Below are 21539 nucleotides of genomic sequence, written 5' to 3'. Positions count from 1 at the left end.
GACGATCTGGATGACTTCTCCTGAAGGCTGAAATGATGAACCAATGGGCTTTCTGCTGCAGAGTAGATGCGGGCCAGTTCATATAGACTCCAAAAAAAGAAACAAAAGAGTGCTCCAAATGGTGCAGGTCATAAAACCACTACAGGTTTATTATGATAAAAAATGGTCATACAAAAATTAGACAAAAAAATATAAAAGTGATCACATATGTAGAAATAAAAGCAGTATGGGGTGCAATACCCGACGCGTTTCGGCTCAGAAAGCCGCCAACAGGGGAATATCCCTGCACCCCCATACTGCTAGCTTTTATAACTAAAAAGATAGTTGGGACCCACCCTCTGAGGGCGGGGCCAGACAGGAAGTGATGTCACATCCTCCTTCACTCACAGAAAATTATGATTATCCTTGAGGATAAGCCCAAAATTGGTACGGACGAAAGGTTCAAATAGTCATTCTTTACTTCCTACTCCACCCAACACAGTGAAATTAAAAAGATTATAAATAGATACTGGAATGTATTACGCAGTGACAAAATTCTGGGACCTTCTCTACCAGTGTTGACTTTTTAAGTGTAAATCAAGCAAATTACTTTGTTTATAGGTATTGTCAGTGTTTCCATATCATGTTTATACTGTTAAAATATTCACTGTGTTAGTTTTCAATAGGAGTTCTGTAATTTCTCAGGTTGCCAGTAAAAAATGTGCCCCCGCCAGTAAATTTTCCATGTTTTGTCAGTAAAAAATGCTGCGGGAAGTTGGCAATCCTGCTCCTGACAGACCCTTGCATCTTTCATCCAGTGCTGCCCTGACTTTCTGGATTCTGATTCATGGGGAAAGCAAAAGAATTGTCCAAGGATCTGCGGGAAAAAGATAGTTGAACTGTAGAAAACAGGAAATGGATATAAAAAGATATCCAATGAATTGAGAATGCCAATCAGCAGAGTTCAAACTCTAATCAAGAAGTGGAAAATGAGGGGTTCTGTTGAAACCAAACCACGGTCAGGTAGACCAACTAAAATTTCAGCCACAACTGCCAGGAAAATTGTTGGGGAAAAACCTACAAATAACTTCAGGAGAAATACAGGACTGTATTGGCTACAAAACATGTGGCCGGTTCAAGATGCACAATAAGGAGGCACTTGAAGAAAGATGGGCTGCATGGTCGAGTCACCAGAAGAAAGCCATTACTATGCATATGTCACAAAGTATCCAGCTCACAATATGCCAAAACAGCACAGAGACAAGCCTCAAACCTTTTGCCACAAAGCCATTTGGAGTGATAACACCAACATTTTACTTTTTTTGGCCACAAACCATAAACGCTACATTTGGAGAGAACAAGGCCTATGATGAAAGGTCCACCATCCCTACTGTGAAACACGGAGGTAGGTCGCTGATGTTTTGAGGATGTGTGAACTACAAAGGCACAGGAAATTTGGTCAAAATTGTTGGCATGATGAATGTAGTAGGTTATCAAAAAATACTGGAGGAACATTTGCATTCATCAGCCAGGAAGCTGCGCATGAGATGTACTTGGACTTTCCAACATGACAATGATCCAAAACACAAGGCCAAGTCGACCTGTCATTGGCTACAGCAGAATAAAGTGAAGGTTCAGGAGTGGCCATCTCAATCTCCCGACCTCAATATCATTGAGCCACTTTGGGGAGATCTCAAAAGTGCCGTTCATGCAAGACAGCCCAAGTATTTACAGGAATTGGAGGCTTTTTGCCATCTGAGAAGAGAAAGAGCTTTATCCACAAATACCACAAAAGACTTCAAGCTGTCATTGATGTTAACCGGTTAAGACCCTGACCATTATGCAGGTTAAGGACCTGGCACCTTTTTGCGATTTGGCACTGTGTCGCTTTAACTGACAATTGCGCGGTCGTGCGACGTGGCTCCCAAACTAAGTTGATTTCCTTTTTTTCCCACAAATAGAGCTTTCTTTTGGTGGTATTTGATCACCTCTGCGGTTTTTATTTTTTGCAATTTAAAAAAAAAACAATATTTTTTACTTTTTGCTATAATAAATATCCCCCAAAAATATATATAAAAAAAATGTTTTCCTCAGTTTAGGCCGATATGTATTCTTCTACATATTTTTGTTAAAAAAAATCACAATAAGCGTTTATTGATTGGTTTTGTGCAAAAGTTGTAGCGTTTACAAAATAAGGGATAGTTTTATGGCATTTTTAATAATAATTATTATTTTTTTTTTTAATCCATAAAGATTTTATTGAAAGCAAACCGGTATGGACAATTATACAAATATAACCGTAATATCAACAGATAATGCAAGTCCTCACAAGAGGATATACAACAAAATGTATACATGAGGGAAGAAAAGCATGCATTAAGCATGGAAGACAGGTATCATAAAGCAGATACATACACCGTGTAAGTCATCTTAACCTTACATGTCTCACAAGGGGGATGCGTAGTCAGACGCTCCAGAAGCAGTATATGCACTGGTTATTACGTAAGATGCCCCTTATGTCCTTCTAGAGCTAACCGTCTACCTAGATCCCCTGACTACTTTTACAAAGTCCCATATTCACCCTTTGGATCCTCTTTGTACAAGTGGGATGGGTGAGGGGTCGACCCGGGATACCCCGTCCACCTCCGACACCCAGCCCCGATATACCTGTTATAGAGAAGAGAAAGAGAGATGAGGAGAGAAGAGTGGAAAAAAAGAAAGAAGAAAGATAGAGAGAAAGAGAGGGAGAGAAAGAGAAAGAGAGGGAGAGAGAGAGAAGAAAAAAAAAAAAAAACCAAGGGATGGGGGAGGGGGGGGAGAAGGGGGGGGTATTCAACACAGGGGAGAAGGGGGGAGGGTAGAGGAGGTAAGTGGGAAGGCCCCTTACCCCACATCACAGTAAAAAGCGGCATATAGTAATAGTGTCATAAACCAGACTTCATTCAGCTATTTCCTTCAGGATCTTATTTAGCCTGTATGCTGTATAAGGGCTTGGTACTCTGCTGAGTTCCGAAATTCCAACCACTCGTTCCAGACAGAAGTGAAGCTAGAGATTCTATCATATGCAGTACTTATCAGCTCCTCCATCGCTGCAATACGGTCGATGCGTGCCATCCATTCTTTGACAGTGGGAGGCTCTGTGGCTCTCCAGTGAACAGGAACACATAGTCTGGCCGCATTAATCATATGAATCGCTACAGAGTTGCGATACCGTTGTTTGGCAATTTTCGAAAGATGAAGAAGATACTGTGCTGATGAAAACTCCAGGGGGAGCGTAGAGACCGTTGTCGTCACATCATGCACCGTTTGCCAATACGGCTGGATCAGAGGACATTCCCACCAAATGTGAAGGAAGGTGCCCAGGGCCTTTCCACACCTCCAGCACCTATCCGGTACGGAGGGGGAAAACTTGTGTACTACATCTGGTGTCCTATACCACCGCGTCCTAATCTTGTATCCACTTTCTTGAATGTTCACACACAGTGAGCCTTTAAAGATACACCAATTGATCTTCTCCCAATCTTTCATCTCAACTGTTCTACCCAGCCGGGTTTCCCAGGAGGTTTGTTCCGCCTGCATAGCCACAAAGGGTGCCCTATACATAGATGCGTATAGCATCGAAATCACATGCCTCTGAGGCGACTTACTAGAGCAAAGTGACTCGAGTACCGTGGGGGATTTCGTAAAACTGTCCCTGATCTTTGGATCATCCAAAAAGTGTCTCAGCTGGAAATACGCAAACAAAGGAAATTTCTTTGTCCGGGACATTTTCTCAAGTTCTTTCAAAGACAGGAACCTATCCCCTGAAAAGAAATGTTTGGCCAGCATATCCACATGTGGCCATTCAGCCATCAGGTAGCTATCATCTCGTCCCGGGATAAATAATTATTTTTTACTAGTAATGGCGGCGATCAGCATTTTTTTCGTGACTGTGACATTATGGCGGACACATCGGACACTTTTGGCACATTTTTGGGACCATTGTCATTTTCACAGCGAAAAGTGCTATAAAAATGCACTGATTACTGTGAAAATGCCAATGGCAGTGAAGGGGTTAACCACTAGGCGCTGTAGGGGTTAAGTGTGACCTAATGTGTGTTTCTTACTGTAGGGGGGCGCGGCTAGACGTGTGACGTCACTGATCATCATTCCCTATGATAGGGAACAGACGATCACTGCCACTGCCACAGAGAAGAACGGGGAAGGTTTGTTTACACTCACCTCTCCCCGTTGTTCAGCTCCTGTGACCCGATCGCGGGACACCGGCGGCGATTTGGTCTGCGGGTCCCGCGGGCGCGGAACTACGGACCGGGTCGCGAGCGCGCCGCCGGCTGGGCTCTTAAAGGGGACGTACCTGTACGTCCATGTGCCCAGCCGTGCCATTCTGTCAACGTATATTGTCGTGCGGCGGTCCTTAAGTGGTTAAAGGCGGCAATACATGGTATTAAGAACTGGGGTATGTAAACTTTTGATCAGGGTAATTTGGGTAGTTTCTGTTGCCATTATGATTTAAAAATAGTAAACACAGTTGATTGATAATAAATGGCTTCAGCCAAACACTAACCACGAGCGAAAGAAAAAAAAATTGTGTTATCATTCATATTCTCTGAAAAATGGGCAAGAAATTGTAAATTCTGCCAGGGTATGTAAACTTATGAGCACAAATGTATATATATATATAAATTAGTTATTCTATGTTAATGGGAACATTGGGCCAGATTCAGGTACAAATGCGTCGGCGTAACGTATCGTCTTTACGTTACACCGCCGCAAGTTTTCAGCGCAAGTGCCTGATTCACCAAGCACTTGCGTGTAAACTTTCGGCGGCGTAGCGTAAAGCCATCCTAATTCAAATGGGGCGTGTACCATTTAAATTAAGCGCGCTCCCGCGCCGAACGTTCTGCGCATGCTCCGTTTGCAATTTTCCCGCCGTGCTTTGTGCGAAATTACCGCGCCCCGACGTGTTTGTGAATGGTGACGTGCGTAACGTACTTACGCCAAAAAAAAAAAATTAAAAATCGACGCGGGAACGACGGCCATACTTTAACATGGCTGGTGTAAAATTAAGCCATGAAAAAGCTGGCTTAACTTTGCGACGGGAAAAAACGACTTGCGACGACGTAACGCACGCGAGTACCTTCATGGATCGCCGTAAAAGCTAATTTGCATACCCGACGCTGGAAAACGACGCAAACTCCACCCAGCGGCGGTCGAAGTATTGCAGCCTAAGATCCGAAGGCGTACAAAGCCGTAAGCCTGTCGGATCTTAGCCAAAAGCCGTCGTATCTTGTTTCTGAATCACAAATTAAGATACGACGCGGCAAATTTGAAAATACGCCGGAGTATCAGTAGATACTCCGGCTTATTTCTTCTGTGAATCTGGCCCATAGTTACACAGTTAGTCAGGTTGAAAAAAGACACAAGTCCATCCAGTCCAACCACAAAAAAAATAAAAAGTAAAAAAATAAACAAACAAAATAAAAAACATAAACAAATATGTAACAAATATAAAGTAGTCGGTATCCCCATTCGTCTACAAATGTAGAAATACACTCTAAATATATGTAACCTAGTTTTTTATAGCCTATATACTGTATATTCTGTACATTCTTTCAGTTATACAAATAAAAATAGTTTAACAACCTCTGGTTCAGATGCACCAGCACAAACATAATCAGGATTGATTAGACATAATTAATTAGTCAGTGTTTATGACCAAGGAATAATTAGTCTTATCACAGGAGCCCGAGAACAGAAGGAAAACATATGTCTGCGAGTTCCAGAAATGAATTACAATGAGAAAAATGAGTTTAAAGGAAACCATGTGCCACTTATTTCTTAACTGATCATTCTAGGTTCCGAGGCATTCAACTTAGCAATGATATTTAAAGAAGAATTCCAGGTATGGATATGTTACACTTAGTTACATAGGGCCAGATCCTCAAAAACCCAGCGCAACGTAATTTTTGGCATTTAAGTTACACCGCCGCAAAATCTCTACCTAAGTGCCCGATCCACAAAGCACTTACCTAGAAATTTTGAGCGGTGTAACTTAAATCCGTCCGGCGCAAGGCGTTCCTCTTCAACAGGGGGCGATTCCCATTTAAATTAGGCGCGCTCCCGCGCCGGCCGTACTGCGCATGCTCGTGACGTCATTTTCCCGAGGTGCATAGCGCGAAATTACGTTACGCCGAGCTTTGTGGATCGCGACGGGTCAATAAAGTTGCGTCGGGAAAAAAAAAAAGATACGGTGAAAAAAAAAAAATTCAAAACAAAAAAAAAAATCGCGTCGCTGGACAGAAGGGTCTGTTTTTACAAGGTGTAAACAGTTTACACTTTGTAAAAGCAGCCCTAATTTTGCGTTTGCAAACTAAAACTTACGGAGAAAAAACGAAGCTGAAAAGCTTTGTGGATCTCCGTAAGTGCTAATTTGCATACCTGAGGCGGCATTTCGACACGAAATGCCCCCAGCGGCGGATGCGGTACTGCATCCTAAGATCCGGCAGTGTAAGTCCCTTACACATGTCGGATCTTCTGCCTAACTATGGAAAACTGATTCTGTGGATCAGTTCCATAGTTAGAAACAGGGATACGACGGCGTAACAGCAGTTACGCCGGCATATCCCTTTTGAGGATCTGGCCCATAGGGCCAGATTCAGAGAAGAGATACGACGGCGTATATCCTGATACGCCGTCGTATCTCTTGTCGTATCTATGCGGCTGATTCATAGAATCAGTTCCGCATAGATAGCCCTAAGATCCAACAGGTGTAACTGACTTACACCGTCGGATCTTAGGATGCAATACTTCGGCCGCCGCTGGGGGGAGTTTGCGTCGTATTCCAGCGTCGGGTATGCAAATTAGCTTTTACAGCGATCCACGAAGGTACTCGTGTTCGTTACGTCGGCGCAAGTCTTTTTTTCCCGTCGCAAAGTTAAGTGTGCTATTAACATGGTGTAAAATTACTCCACCATGTTAAAGTATGGCCGTCGTTCCCGCGTCGATTTTGAATTTTTTTTTCCCGATTTTGAACGTCGCGATTCACAAAATTGTCGGGCCGCCGTAATTTCGCGCAAAGCACGTAGGGAAAATTGCGAACGGAGCATGCGCAGAACGTCTGGCGCGGGAGCGCGCCTAATTTAAATGGTACACGCCCCATTTGAATTGGGCGGGCTTGTGCCGGACGGGTTTACGTTACACCGCCGCAAGTTTACAAGTAAGTGCTTTGAGGATCAGGCACTTACACTGAAAACTTGCGGCGGTGCAACGTAAACGGGTTACGTTGCGCCACCGCAATTGTACCTGAATCTGGCCCATTGTTCCAACTTAGAATTATGTAACTACAATGCCTTGAAAAAGTATTCATACCCCTTGAAATTGTCCACATTTTGTCATGTTACAGCCAAAAACGTAAATGTATTTTATTGGGATTTTATGTGATAGACCAACACAATGTGGCACATAATTGTGAAGTGGAAGGAAAATGATAAATGGTTTTTATTTATTTTTTACAAATAAATATGTAAAAGTGTGGCGTGCATTTCTATTCAACCCCCTTTTACTCTGATACCCCTAACTAAAATCTAGTGGAACCAATTGCCTTTGGTAGTCACCTAATTATTAACCGGTTAAGGACCGCCGCACGACTAAATACGTCGGCAGAATGGCACGACTGGGCTTCTGAAAGGGGACGTACCTGTACATCCATATGCCCACCCGATCCTGTGCTCCGTGACCGCGCCCGCGGAACCCGCGGACCCGATTGCCGCCGGTGTCCCGCGATCGGGTCACAGAGAGGAAGAACGGGGAGAGGTAAGTGTAAACAAACCTCTCCCCGTTCTTCCTAGTGAGCCTGTCACTGATCGCAGCCCCCCCTCAGTGTCCATCAGTGCCACCCCACAGTGCCCATCCATGCCCAGTGCCCACCTATCAGTGCCCATCTGTGCCACCCATAAGTATCCATCAGTGCCACCCATAAGTGCCGCCCATGAGTGCCCATCTGTGCCGCCTATGAGTGCCCAGTGACGCCCATGAGTGCCCATCAGTGCCGCCCATGAGTGCCCATCAGTGCCGCCTATGTGTGCCCATCAGTGCCGCCTATGTGTGCCCATTAGTGCCGCCTATGAGTGCCCATCAGTGCCGCATACCAGCGCCGCCAATCAGTGCCACCTCATCTGTGCCCGTCAGTACTACCTCATCGATGTCCATCAGTGCCATCTCATCGGTGCCCATCAGTGCCGCCATATCAGTGCCCGTAATTGAAAGAGAAAATTTACTTATTTACAAAAAAATTAACATAAAAAAAAAAAAACATATTTTTTTTTTCAAGATTTTCAGTCTTTTTTTAGTTGTTGCGCAAAAAAAAAACGCAGAGGTGATCAAATACCAACAAAAGAAAGCTCTATTTGTGGGGAAAGAAGGACGCCAATTTTGTTTGGGTACAGTGTAGCATGACCGCGCAATTGCCATTCAAAGTGCGACAGTGCTGAAAGCTGAAAATTGGCTTGGGCGGGAAGGTGCGTAAGTGCCCGGTATGGAAGTGGTTAAAGTATATGTAAAGCCGAATACTAAAATGTTATATAAGCTTTAACAACATATAAATAATAGATTACAATGACCCTTTAAATGTGTCATCTGTATAAAGATGTGCTATATACAGGTCTAATTCAACACCCCCCCCCCCTGACTGTAATCTTTGTGTTATATCTTATTTTGTACAAAAATAAAAGGCAGCTTGCGTCAGGCGCAGTATGGAGGGGGGGGAGGAGGGGGTTAATGTCACTCTAGAGATTCGGGCACAGTGAAATTTATGGTGCCGATGGTAGAGCATCTGTAGCATATGTATTATTATGGCATGCTGGCTTCACAGTTTCTCTCTGCTTTATAAAGTGATCCGGATTCAGCTAATAGGAAACAGAATAGGATGTCTCCAGGCAGGAGTGATGAGGACAGTAATATATCTTCTACCTAGAGGGAAAGTTTAAAAATATAGCTTAAAGCAAAGCTGTCACCTCGACTTGCAAACTAACCTCCTTCTTCCCTGGGTGCACGGCGAGCACCCTTGGGTAACATAACTTCCATCACCAGCCTTATGACATTAATCTCCCAAGACACATATGGAAGGCAATGAGCTGTCTAGTCACCTTCAAAATGGAATAATCGCTTTCATTTTTGGCCATCTTGTGGGGCTGATCATGCGAGCTTATCTACCTCTGGGGCCGGATTCAGATAGGTTAGCGGATCTTTAGATCTGATTTACGATCCGCCGCCGCAAGTTTTTGAGGCGAGTGCTTACCTCAAAACTTGCGGCGGCATATCGTAAATCCCCCGGCGGAATTCAAATTCTGCGGCTAGGGGGAGTGTACTATTCAAATCAGGCGCGTCCCCGCGCCGATCGAACAGCGAATGCGCCATCCGGAAATTTTCCCAGCGTGCATTGCTCCAAATGACGTCGCAAGGACGTCATTGGTTTCGACGTTTACGTAAATTACGTCCGGCCGTATTCGCGAACGACTTACGCAAACGACGTAAAAAATTCAAAACTCGGCGCGGGAACGACGGCCATACTTAACATAGGATACGCCGCACTTACCCCTGCTATAGCAGGGGTAACTTTCCGCCGAAAAAAGCTGAACGCAAACGACGTAAAAAAAAAAGCGCCGGGCGGTCGTTCGTTTCTGAATCGGCGTAAATGCTCATTAGCATATTTGACACGTAAAAGACACGGAAGCGCCACCTAGCGGCCGGCCTGGAATTGCAGCCTAAAATCCGACGGTGTAAGTCACTTACACCTGCCGGATCTTAGGGAAATCTATGCGTAACTGATTCTATGAATCAGTCGCATAGATACGACCGGCCGGCCTTGGAGATACGACGGCATATCAGGAGATACGCCGTCGTATCTCCTATCTGAATCTGGCCCCTGGTCTTTAGATAAGTCTTAACCATTAAAAGTTATGCCTGATTCCCAAACCTAACCTCAATCACAATGCACACAGATCCATAGCTCCGCTCAAGTCTGGCCAATATAGTCTCCCCCTTTTCCATTGAAAATATGAAGGAATATCAGTCGCACTGTCACGAGCTGGACAGGGGGCTTCTCTTGCACCTCTTGCCCAACACCCCTGATAGTGATGACAGGAGGTGTAAAGACACAGAGTGGCATGAGGGCCGGTGTAGCAGGCAGTGCAGGTTGGTTCTTGCCGGAAACAGATAGCCATAGTTTACCAGATGGGAACCAGGAGCTGGAACACTTTGACACTTGATCGGCAGACAAGAAAGTAGTCTGGACACAAGGCAGAAGGTCATCAAGAGCCAGGCAGCGAGATACATATACATCATGCAGAGGTCGAGTTAGGATACAAGTGGAGATCAATACACAGTTGGGCAGGGAAGTACAGGAACATCAGGTAGAGGCACAGTCAGTATACAAGCTGAGATCAGTACATAGTTGGGCAGCGAGGTACAGCAACATCAGGTAAAGGCAGAGTCAGGATACAAGCTGAGATTAGTACACAGTCAGGCAGCAAGATACAGGGATATCAGGCAGAGGCAGAGTCAGGATACAAGCTGAGATCGGAACACAGTTGGGCAGCAAGGTATAGGAACATCAGGTAGAGGCACAGTCAGGGTACAAGCTGAGTTCGGTACACATTCAGGCAGCGAGGTACAGGAACACCAGGTAGAGGCATAGTCAGGATACAAGCCAAGATTGGTACAAAGTCAGGCAGCAAGGTACAGGAACATCAGGCAGAGGCACAGTCAGGATACAAGCAGAGATCAGTACACAGCCAGGCAGCAAGGTACAGGAACATCAATCAGAAGCACATTTAGGATAGAATCTGGGATAGGTACACAGTCAGGCAGCGAGGTATAGGAACATCAGGTAGAGGCAGAGTCAGGATACAAGCTGAGATCAGTACACAGTCAGGCAACGAGGTACAGGAAGATTAGGCAGAGGCACAGTTAGGATACAAGCTGAGATCAGTACACAATCAGGCAGCAAGGTAGAGGAACATGAGGCAGAAGCACAGTCAGGATACAAGCTGAGATTGGTACACAGTCAGGCAACGAGGTACAGGAGTGAAGGACAGGATCACAGTCAGAACACAAGCCGAGGTCACAGCAGGCAGGCAGAAATCCAAAGACAGGTCAGGGATAGGAATGAGCCGAACACCCCCCTGTTCGGTTCGCACCAGAACCTACAAACACACCAAACGTTCGTGTGAACTTTAGAACCCCGTTAAAGTCTATGGGACTCGAACATTTGAAATCAAAAGTGCTAATTTTAAAGGCTAATATGCAAGTTATTGTCCTAAAAAGTGTTTGGGGACCTGGGTCCTGCCCCAGGGGACATGTATCAATGCAAAAAAAAAGTTTTAAAAAGGGACGTTTTTTTCGGGAGCAGTGAATTTAATAATGCTAAAAATGAAATAATAAAAGTGAAATATTCCTTTAGATTTCGTACCTGGGGGGGTGTAAAGTAAGCATGTAAAATAGCGCATGTTTCCCATGCTTAGAACTGTCCCTGCACAAAGAGTCATTTCTGAAAGAAAGAAAGTCATATAAAACCGTCAAATTTACTCCCTAAGATACAACGCCTCAATGCCTGCGACGTGAACGTAACCTACGCCCAGCCCCACTCACGTACGACTTACGTAAACGACGTAAAATCCAACGGCTGTTCCGTCGTCCAAACCTTTGCATGGGATGCGCCTCCTATAGGTGGAATAACTTTACGCCGGAGGTATGCCTTACGTTAACGGCGTATACTACTGCGACGGGCGCAAGTACGTTCGTGAATCGGCGTATCTCGGTCATTTGCATATTCGACGCATAAATCAATGGAAGCGCCCCTTGCGGCCAGCGTAAATATGCGCCCAAGATACGACGGCGTAGGAGACTTACGTCGGTCGGATGGAGCCAAAATTCAGGCGTATCTTATTTGAAGAATCAGGCCTATAGATACGACGGCGCATCAGTGCACTTACCCGCCGTATCAGAAGATATGTCGGCGTAAGTGCTTTCTGAATCCGGCTATATATGTTTTACGTTGTTATCTTAAGTAATGACAAAATTATCTGCAAAAAAATAGTCTAATGCCCCATACAGACGGTCGTTTTTTGTGATGAAAAAAAAATGACGTTTGAAGTGATGAAAAAAAACGACATTTTTGAAACTTCATTTTCAAAAACGATGTAGCATACACACCATCATTTTGAAAAATGATGAACAAAGTGACGGCACTCTAAAGGGGAAGTTCTATTCGCCTTGAGGCTGCTTTTAGCTGGTTACTTGTTAGTAAAAGATGATTCGTGCTTTTTTGTCTGTTAAAGCGTGATGAATGTGCTTACTCCATTATGAATGGTAGTTTTACCTCCCGTCTCAAAACTTGCTTCTGGGCATGTGCGGGTTTAAAAACGTCGTTTTGCCCACACACTATCATTTTCATTGACACAAAAAATGACATTTTGAAAAACGACACAAAAAATTCGAGCATGTTCGAATTTTTTTTTGGTCGTTTTTCTGAAGACATAAAACGACATTTTCCCCACACACTATCATTTTAAATGACGTTTTCAAAAACGTCATTTTTTTTCATCACAAAAAACGATCGTCTGTATGCGGCATCAAATTAAAAAAATTCTCTGGTCCATAATGGGAAAATATGTGTGAGAGCCAAAGTGGTTAAGAAGGTTATAACAAGGGCCTCTTCCCCACAACCCTGACTGGTGGTTGTAGAGGTCTTTAGCTAGGGGGCTTGTCAGAATCTAGAAGCCCTCTTTACCAATAAGACAGCATACTAATCCCCCATGTGTATTATATCCACTGATTGTGGGTGCCAAGCTCCTGTGGAAATTATTAATATTATTTGTATTAGGAGTATTTATTTATTTATTTATTAATTTTCCTTTAAAGATGAACCTCCCCTTTAATGGACGTTGATGAGATCTACTTCCATTTACCTGCTTCATATCAACATTTAGTCATGTAAAAATAAATAGATAGATAGATAGATAGATAGATAGATAGATAGATAGATAGATAGATAGATAGATAGATAGATAGATAGATTTCTGTTTATTTATTTTTCTATAAATATTACAATAAAGATAAAAACAATCTTATCACAGTGCTAATATCTGCCCTAATACCCATGTGTACAGCCTCACAATTACCATTCTTTCAAGAAATGTCAAGAATTATGTCCGTCTTCATTACTTGGATGGCTCCTGCTTCGATGAGAATATGCAAGTATCACATGTGTTTGCCTTTTTCTTTCAATTATTCCTTGAGCGAATACCTACCTCTGTGTCAGTTTCTAAAACCGTACACCAATTAATTCTGAAACCTGTCATTGAACACAAGCTTCATTTCCGTTTCTTTGTTTTGTTTTTAATTGTAGTGTTAAAATTGCTACAAAAATGTTTGTTTTTTTTCTCTTTTTTTTATTTTCAGTGTTCAATATCAACAACATCCTACACAATCCAGTTCAATTGATCCTACCCCATCAACATCTTTGCATGGGGAGAACCTGCAAAATTCCCCTCTGGCAAATATCTTAATGCGTGACTTACTGCCTAATTGCCTGAGAATATTATAAGAACAAGTTCTTGGCCTGAGCTAATTTAACCCTTGAGAACTCACAAACAAGGAAGACACACAGAAATTAAAGGCTTACACTAACAATTTACAATCTACACACTTGAGAGTGTCTTTAGAAGGAAGTTATATTGGTTTTGGGGCAAATTTCCAATTTTTTCAATTTATACGTTTTAAAACCTACAGTATTAACATTTTTTTTTTTTTTTTTTACTATGAGAGGACAGCAGAAGCATTTCTGATTTCATTTATCTCTCACTAAAACACAGATTACAAAAACAAAAATAATAATTATTCAGCTGGATGTGTAAACTGATCTTCACCTATTCTGCAAACAATGGTTAAAGTCAACCTGGTAAACACATGGAAAGTACTGATGCTTAAAGTGAAGCCATAAAAATAAGAAAGAACAATAAAAATGAAAAATTCCTTTAAATATAGTGCCTAGATCAGGGATATGCAATTAGCGGACCTCCAGCTGTTGCAAAACTACAAGTTCCATCATGCCTCTGCCTCTGGGTGTCATGCTTGTGGCTGTCAGTCTTGCTATGCCTCTTGTAGTTCTGCAACAGCTGGAGGTCCGCTAATTGCATAGCCCTGGCCTAGGGGGTCTCCTTAGTCTGCCTGTAAAGTGGCACATCTGTACCCTGTATAGAACCTGCTGCAGCAATAAGGACATTTATAAAGTTTAAAAAAAAAACATGTTCCCTGCAAGCTCTATTTATTTTGTCAACAGTTGCTTGGGGAGCCAGTCTGTATGATAAAGCCATAATTTAGTGCTTAGAGATTAGAGATTTTTTAGATAAATTCTGGTTTCTCTTTTACAGACTTTGAATAGAAGTAACAGGTGTGGAAAAATTGGGATTTGGGTGTTGGTGGTGCCTTCAAACTGTAACCTTATATAGGTATTCTTGATGAAAGCAAGAATTGGCCTTGCTGTCCAAAATTGTAATGATATGCCTCGGCCAAACAGTTGCAAAAAAAATGGTCTTTGCGTTTCGGTGGTGCTGCAGTGTTTCTCAACCCTTTAGTGCTGTGACCCCTTGATAAAATGTTCCAAGTTGTGGGGACCCCTAACAGTAAAGTTATTTTCGTAGCGTGGGTTGTCAGCACCCAAGGCAAGACAAGTAATTTGTGCCCCTAACCCACGGACATTTAGCGCTCCCCGAGTCCCCTCCACTCGTACAGTATTAAAACCTCATATGGTACATTTTAGGATATACCACTCTTTCTCTTTGTTCTCTTTTCCCTTTTATCTCTCGCAATCCTAATTTCTTCTTTTTTTTCCCACCCATCCCTCTCTCTAGCCGTCTTTCTTGTTTTTTCTCTTATTCCTTCTCTCCTTTTTCTTTCTTCCTCCCCCTCTTTTCCTCTCCCTTCCATGTATTCTCTATTTTTATTCCTTCTCTTACTCCTTGATGGGGGGCAATGGGATTAGTGCTGAGGGGAGTTCTGATCAGCCAACTTAGGTGCTCTTCATCAAGGTCATCTGCTGATCTAAGAACTGTAGTGGGGACTTTTAATGGCAACTATAATCACAAGTAGTGTTACCCTCTGAAAAAAAAAATGATCCTGGACTGCCACACTCTGATGAGCGATTTATTGAAACAAAATAAACAAAGAATACAATCCAAAGCTGTATGACATCCAAAAATTCATGCAACACTGCATTCAATAGTAGGAAGTGGACGCAGGGGGGAAAAGGCTAACATGTTTCACATCATGGATAGATGCTTAGTCATAGCTCAGTGTTACCCACTGTGTCTTCGACTTTGTGGTGTCTCGTAGCAGTGACACCTATGCTGAAATCCGGAGATAGGGTCTCCTCCAACCCCTCCCACCTCACAATCCAGTCAGCTGACCTTTAGTCTCTTTCCCCCAGACATGCCGTGAACTGAATAGGCGGCTGCAAAGAGGCTGAGTGGGCGGCCGTGGGCTTTAAGAACAGCCCAGCTGGGTGGCCACAGGCATCAGAGACAGCCCTGCTGGGGAGCCGCAAATAGGCTGGGAGAGTGGTGCGGGCTTCAGGAACATCCCAGGATTTGGTGACCCCTGGCAAATCATCATTTGACCCCCAGGTTGAGAACCATTGCTATAGAGGTACTCTTGAAAGGCTACCTAGGTCCACCTCTGGATGATGACCATTTGACCTTCAACTTACATTTGCAAGGTTGGTGATATCAATGGGATGGGAGGATCGCACTTTAGGACACCGGTGTTTCATGGACTTGAACAGATCTGATAAGTATATCTAACATTCGGTGTGGAAACAGTACATTTCCTTGTGACTTTGCTGGATTATATAATCACTTGTGATTGGTAACCTGAGAAGCCTTAATAGAGGACTTTCCACACAGTAAGAGGGAGGTTATGGAGGATTGTCTACGTATTCCACAATATCCTCTCATCTATACAAACCTCACACATTATACATTATACCTCCTCTGGACCCCTGTTACTAAGCTGTATATCTGCCACTTCACTACATTTTACTATCTACCAACCTGTTCTTTAATCTGCTTTTCAGCATATACTGAATGATCTGTTCGTATTTGCCAATATATATGCACTGGGCACACCCTAATCACCCTGTGTGGGGCAGATTCCCCCCTTTTAACCCCTGATATTTTACCAAAGCCCTCTAAAAAAAATAATAATAATAAAATAGTAAAAAAATAATAAACTAATAGTAAATAAAAATAAAAACTGACACATCCACTTCTCTATTGACGCCGTCGGTATATATACGCATGCACGCACCTGCATATGTGTTTGAGCTTTGATGTGCATACTAGACATGTGCGGTTCGTTTTGTTCCGTTCCGAAGTAAAATTCTGACAAGTTTTCGTTATTCAGAAATTTGGATTTTTCCGAATTTAAGAATTAGAATAGTACCAAATTTAAATGAATCTGAAATAATGTAAAAAAAATTGGAGGCAATTCGAATTCAAATAGTTTTTGAAAACTTTTAGAATTCAAAAAGTTTTCAAATTTCCAGAGAGAATTCAAGAGAATAAAATAGAATAGATTTCTATTTCTATATTTTCTATTCTTTTTGGAAATTCAAAAACTATTGGAAATTGATTCGAAAACTTTTTGAATCAATTTCGAAAACGAATAAACAAAATTAATTCAGAAAATGAATTACTGTATTTATCGGCGTATAACGCGCACAGGCGTATAACACGCACCCTAACTTTAAAAGGGAAGTTTAAGGAAAAAAACTTTCCACAGACCCCTGCGTATAAGGCCTCGTACACACCACCGGATCTATCCGCTGGAATTTATCCGCAGATCAGTTCCAGCGGATAGATCCGGTGGTGTGTACGTCCGAGCGGATATTTTTCCGCGGATATATTTCCGGCCGATGGACTTCCAGCGGATATAAATTTCTTATGCCGGGTACACACGAGAGGATTTATCCGCGGATACGGTCCTCCGGACCGTTTCCGCAGATAAATCCTCTGAGGATTTCGATCCGCTGGAGTGTACTCACCATCGGATCGAAATCCGCACCAAATTCACACTGCGGTCACGTGTTGCGCCGTCGCCGCGATGATGACGCGGCGATGTGCGCGACGCTGTCATATAAGGATATCCACGCATGCGTCAAATCATTACGACGCATGTGAGGGATGGGTTCGGACGGATCGATCCGGTGAGTCTGTACAGACCACCGGATCGATCCGCTGGAGCCGATTCCAGCGGATAGATTTCTTAGCATGCTAAGAAATTGTTATCCGCTGGAAATCGGTCGGCCCGAAATATATCCGCGGATAAATATCCGCTGGATCATACACACCAGCGGATCTATCCGCTGAAACCGATCCGCGGATCAATTTCAGCGGATCGATCCTTTCGTGTGTACGGGGCTTAGCATGCTAAGAAATCTATCCGCTGGAATCCTGTCCAGCGGATTGATCCGGTGGTCTGTACAGACTCACTGGATCAATCCGTCCGCTCCTCTCCCTCGCATGCGTCGTAATGATTCGACGCATGCGTGGAAGTCTTTATCTTCCAGCGTCGCGCACGTCGCCGCGTCATCATCGCGGCGACGGCGCGACACGTCACCGCGGATGGATTCTGCGTGGATTTCGATCTGATGGTTAGTACAACCATCAGATCAAAATCCGCCAGAGGATTTATCCGCGGGAACGGTCCGGAGGACCGTTTCAAGCGGATAATCCTCTTGTGTGTACGGGGCCTTACACGCAGGCACAGTTTCCCCTCTATTTTCAGGGTAAAAAAGTGAGTGTTATACGCCAATAAATACAGTAAACGAATTGAAAAAACTAAAACAAAACAAATTTTTTCGATCTCCACATGTCTAGTGCACACCCTAATGCAATAGGCTGTGCACACCTATGCTATGTACATAACCCTATGCAAATAAATAAATATATAGAATTAACGAAAAAAACACCAGAGTGTCCCTTGATTATAAATAACATGATTAATGCTTTTCTGGTGTTAGACTTCTTTATACAAATCTGAGGGACTGCAAAGCGATCAATAGAATCTCATCAGCAGCACATATTCCAATTACACCAGCATTCCCCTGTATATGAAAACCAGCTCGAGGGATTGATCAGGGTTTTTTGGTTTTGCAGAAAACAGGGATATTTAGTCAAAGGTGTCAGTACTGGCAATGCGGGGCTTGAAATATGTGGCAAGCAACATCTTAAATAACACATCTAATTACAACATTGTAGCCATAAGCTAAAAAGATATGACAATTCTACATCTAATTTACTTGTATTTATATGTATTGATTTGTCATTTTTACAGTTACCAAATCTATAACTTGTAATAGTATTACTCCATAAATGGGCAATAATGTCACAGACAACCTCTTCCCGGAGTCCCCTGGGCACATAGGCCCAAGCCAAGTACAATTGGTCGATGCAGGGAATTGCGAGAACCAGGAAGTTAAAGCATCTGAGGAGAGGGCCCCACAATCTGGAGAGTGTAAATGTTTATTAGTCACCACATCCCTAGAGTTTGTATTTAGTAGGATTTGTATACCACTTGCATGTGGTTTTTATCCTTTAGGACACTTACTGATGTCCTGATTTGACTTATTTAATACAATTATTATATTTTTTCAACAATTTATGTGTTTGTGTCACCTTAAAAGTCCCACCCTTGAGGGGTTATTCCTTGTTTTTTTTTTTAAAGCATCTGAGCGCTACACATCAAAAACGCTATTTAAATAATTTTTTATATCTAAAGCAAAGTCCCCCATACGTCAATGTCTCTGTGATGTAATTTTCAGAGAAATCATTTTGAAAAACACCCCCCAGCAGTTCTGGCCGTGGCTATCTTAAAGTGATATTAAAGGTTCAGTTTTTATTTTTTTTAAATAACAAACATGTCATACTTGCCTCCACTGTGCAGTTCATTTTGCACAGAGTGGCCCCGATCCTCGTCTTCTGGGGTCCCACAGCAGCTCTGGCAGCTCCTCCCCGCAATCGCTAACCCCCTCTGGAAAGCTCTCTTCCGAGGGGGTTACCTTGCGGGCGCGCTCCCGTGTTATAAACACAGCGTCCATAACCACCGAGGGTATGACTCGGCCCCGCCCCCCGGAGGCCACATCATTATATTTGATTGTCAGCAGTGGGAGCCAATGGCTGGCAGGCTTAACCGCTTGCCGCCCATGGGGGCACGCAGATATGCATATGCAGCATGGCACGGGCAGGCAAAAGGACGTACCTGTACGTCCCCTTTAAGAAGCGGTTGTTGCGGACTCGATCACCGCGGGCATACCCGCGATTTTCTCGCGGGGAGATAGAACGGGGAGATGTTAGTGTAAACACATCTCCCCGTTCTGCCTAGTGACACTGTCACTGATCGTGTTCCCTGTCATCAGGAACACGATCAGTGACGTGTCACAGCAAGCCACGCCCCCCTACAGTAAGAATCACTCCTTAGGGAACACTTAACCCCTACAGCGCCACCTAGTGGTTAACCCATTCACTGCCTGTGTCATTTTCACAGTAATGAGTGCATTTTTATAGCACTGATCGCTGTTAAAATGACAATGGTCCCAAAAGTGTGTCAAAAGTGTCCGATGTGTCTGCCATAAAGTCGCAGTCACGATAAAAATAGAAGATCACCGCCATTACTAGTAAAAAAGAAAATATTAATAAAAATGCTATAAACTATCCCCTATTTTGCAGACTCTATGGGCCAGATTCACATACATTCGCGGCAGCGTAACGTATGTCATTTACGTTACACCGCCGCAAGTTTTCAGTGCAAGTGCTTGATTCACAAAGCACTTGCCTGTAAACTTGCGGCGGCATAGCGTAAAGCCGTCCGGCGCAAGCCCGCCTAATTCAAATGGGGCGTGTATCATTTAAATTAGGCGCGTTCCCGCGCCGAACGTACTGCACATGCTCCGTTTCGAAATTTCCCGCCGTGCTTTGCGCGAAATGACGTCGCACCGACGTAATTTTTTGAACGGCGACGTGCCTTACGTCCTTTCCTATTCCCGTACGTCTTACGCAAAAAAAAAAAAATAACGGGAACGACAGCCATACTTTAACATGGGCTGTCTATTTTTACACCACCTAAAATAGCAATCGCAACTTTACGACGGGAAAAGCCGACTAGCGACGACGTAAGAGAATGCGACTAACGCCTGTACCTTCGTGGATCGCCGTAAACAGCTAATTAGCATACCCAACGCGGAAAACGACGCGAACTCCACCCAGCGGGCGCCGAAGTATTGCATCCTAAGATCCGAAGGCGTACAAAGCCGTACGCCTGTCGGATCTTAGCCAAATGTCGTTGTATCTTTGTTTGAGAATTCAAAATAAAGATACGACACGGCAAATTTGAAAGTACGCCGGCGTACTTTTTCTGTGAATCTGGCCCTATAACTTTTGTGCAAACCAATTAATAAACGCTTATTGCAATTTTTTTTTACCCCAAATAAGTAGAAGAATACGTATCGGCCTAAACTGAGGAAAAACAATTTTTTTTATATATATTTTTGGGGGATATTTATTATAGGAAAAAGTTTAAAATATCGTTTTTTTTTTCAAAATTGTCGCTTTATTTTTGTTTATAGCGCAAAAAATAAAAACCGCAGAGGTGATCAAATACCACCTAAAGAAAGCTCTATTTGTGGGAAAAAAAGGACGTCAATTTTGTTTAGGAGCCACGTCGCACGACCGTGCAATTGTCAGTTAAAGGGACGCAGTGCCGAATCGCAAAAAAAGGGGCCTGGTCCTTTAGCAACAAAATGGTCCGGGGCTGAAGTGGTTAAGTATTAGTTATAAAATAGACTTTCATAAATGTCATTTTCATTGAGTGAATCTTGGGTGAATTTCCACTAATTTGGCTTGATACATACAGAAAATGTTCATTGTCGAAATGTGCGCAACTATTGGGAGTATTTTTGTTAAAAATTGGTTGAAAAACATAATAAAATAAAATACATCCTATAGTGTTTCATTGAATGTGCTGGTGTCCCCAATAAATCCCCTTTGTAGCTCAGATAATACACAGGCTGGAAAGTAATTATTTTATGATTTGTTTTTGCTGACTACAATGTGTAAGAGAAAATAACTCGAATAGCTACTTAAGGTAACACCTACACATTTTGTTATGTAATATGATAATTAAAATATAATACAGTAATCGAGTAATTTTCTGAAAATGACTTGTTAACTTACCATTTCTTCTTTCATGTTGTTATTTAGAACTGCCAGCACTAAAAAACAAAACCTTGAAGTCAATTAGCTGCACAACGTTCAGCAGGAATTTTTAACCATTCCACCCAACAAAATTGCTTCAGCTCAGACAAATCTGTAGGATGTCTGGTGTGAACGGCTCTCTTGCGGTCATTCCACAGCATCTCAATGGGGACCTTAAGGTCAGAGCTTTGACTTGGCCACTCCAAAAGGCACATTTCCTTTTACCAAAGCCAGTCTTTGGTGGGTTTACTTCGA

The sequence above is a fragment of the Rana temporaria genome, chromosome 5 (assembly GCF_905171775.1).
Source record: "Rana temporaria chromosome 5, aRanTem1.1, whole genome shotgun sequence".
Lineage (NCBI taxonomy): Eukaryota > Metazoa > Chordata > Amphibia > Anura > Ranidae > Rana > Rana temporaria.
Note: the sequence above shows the minus strand (reverse complement) of the source record.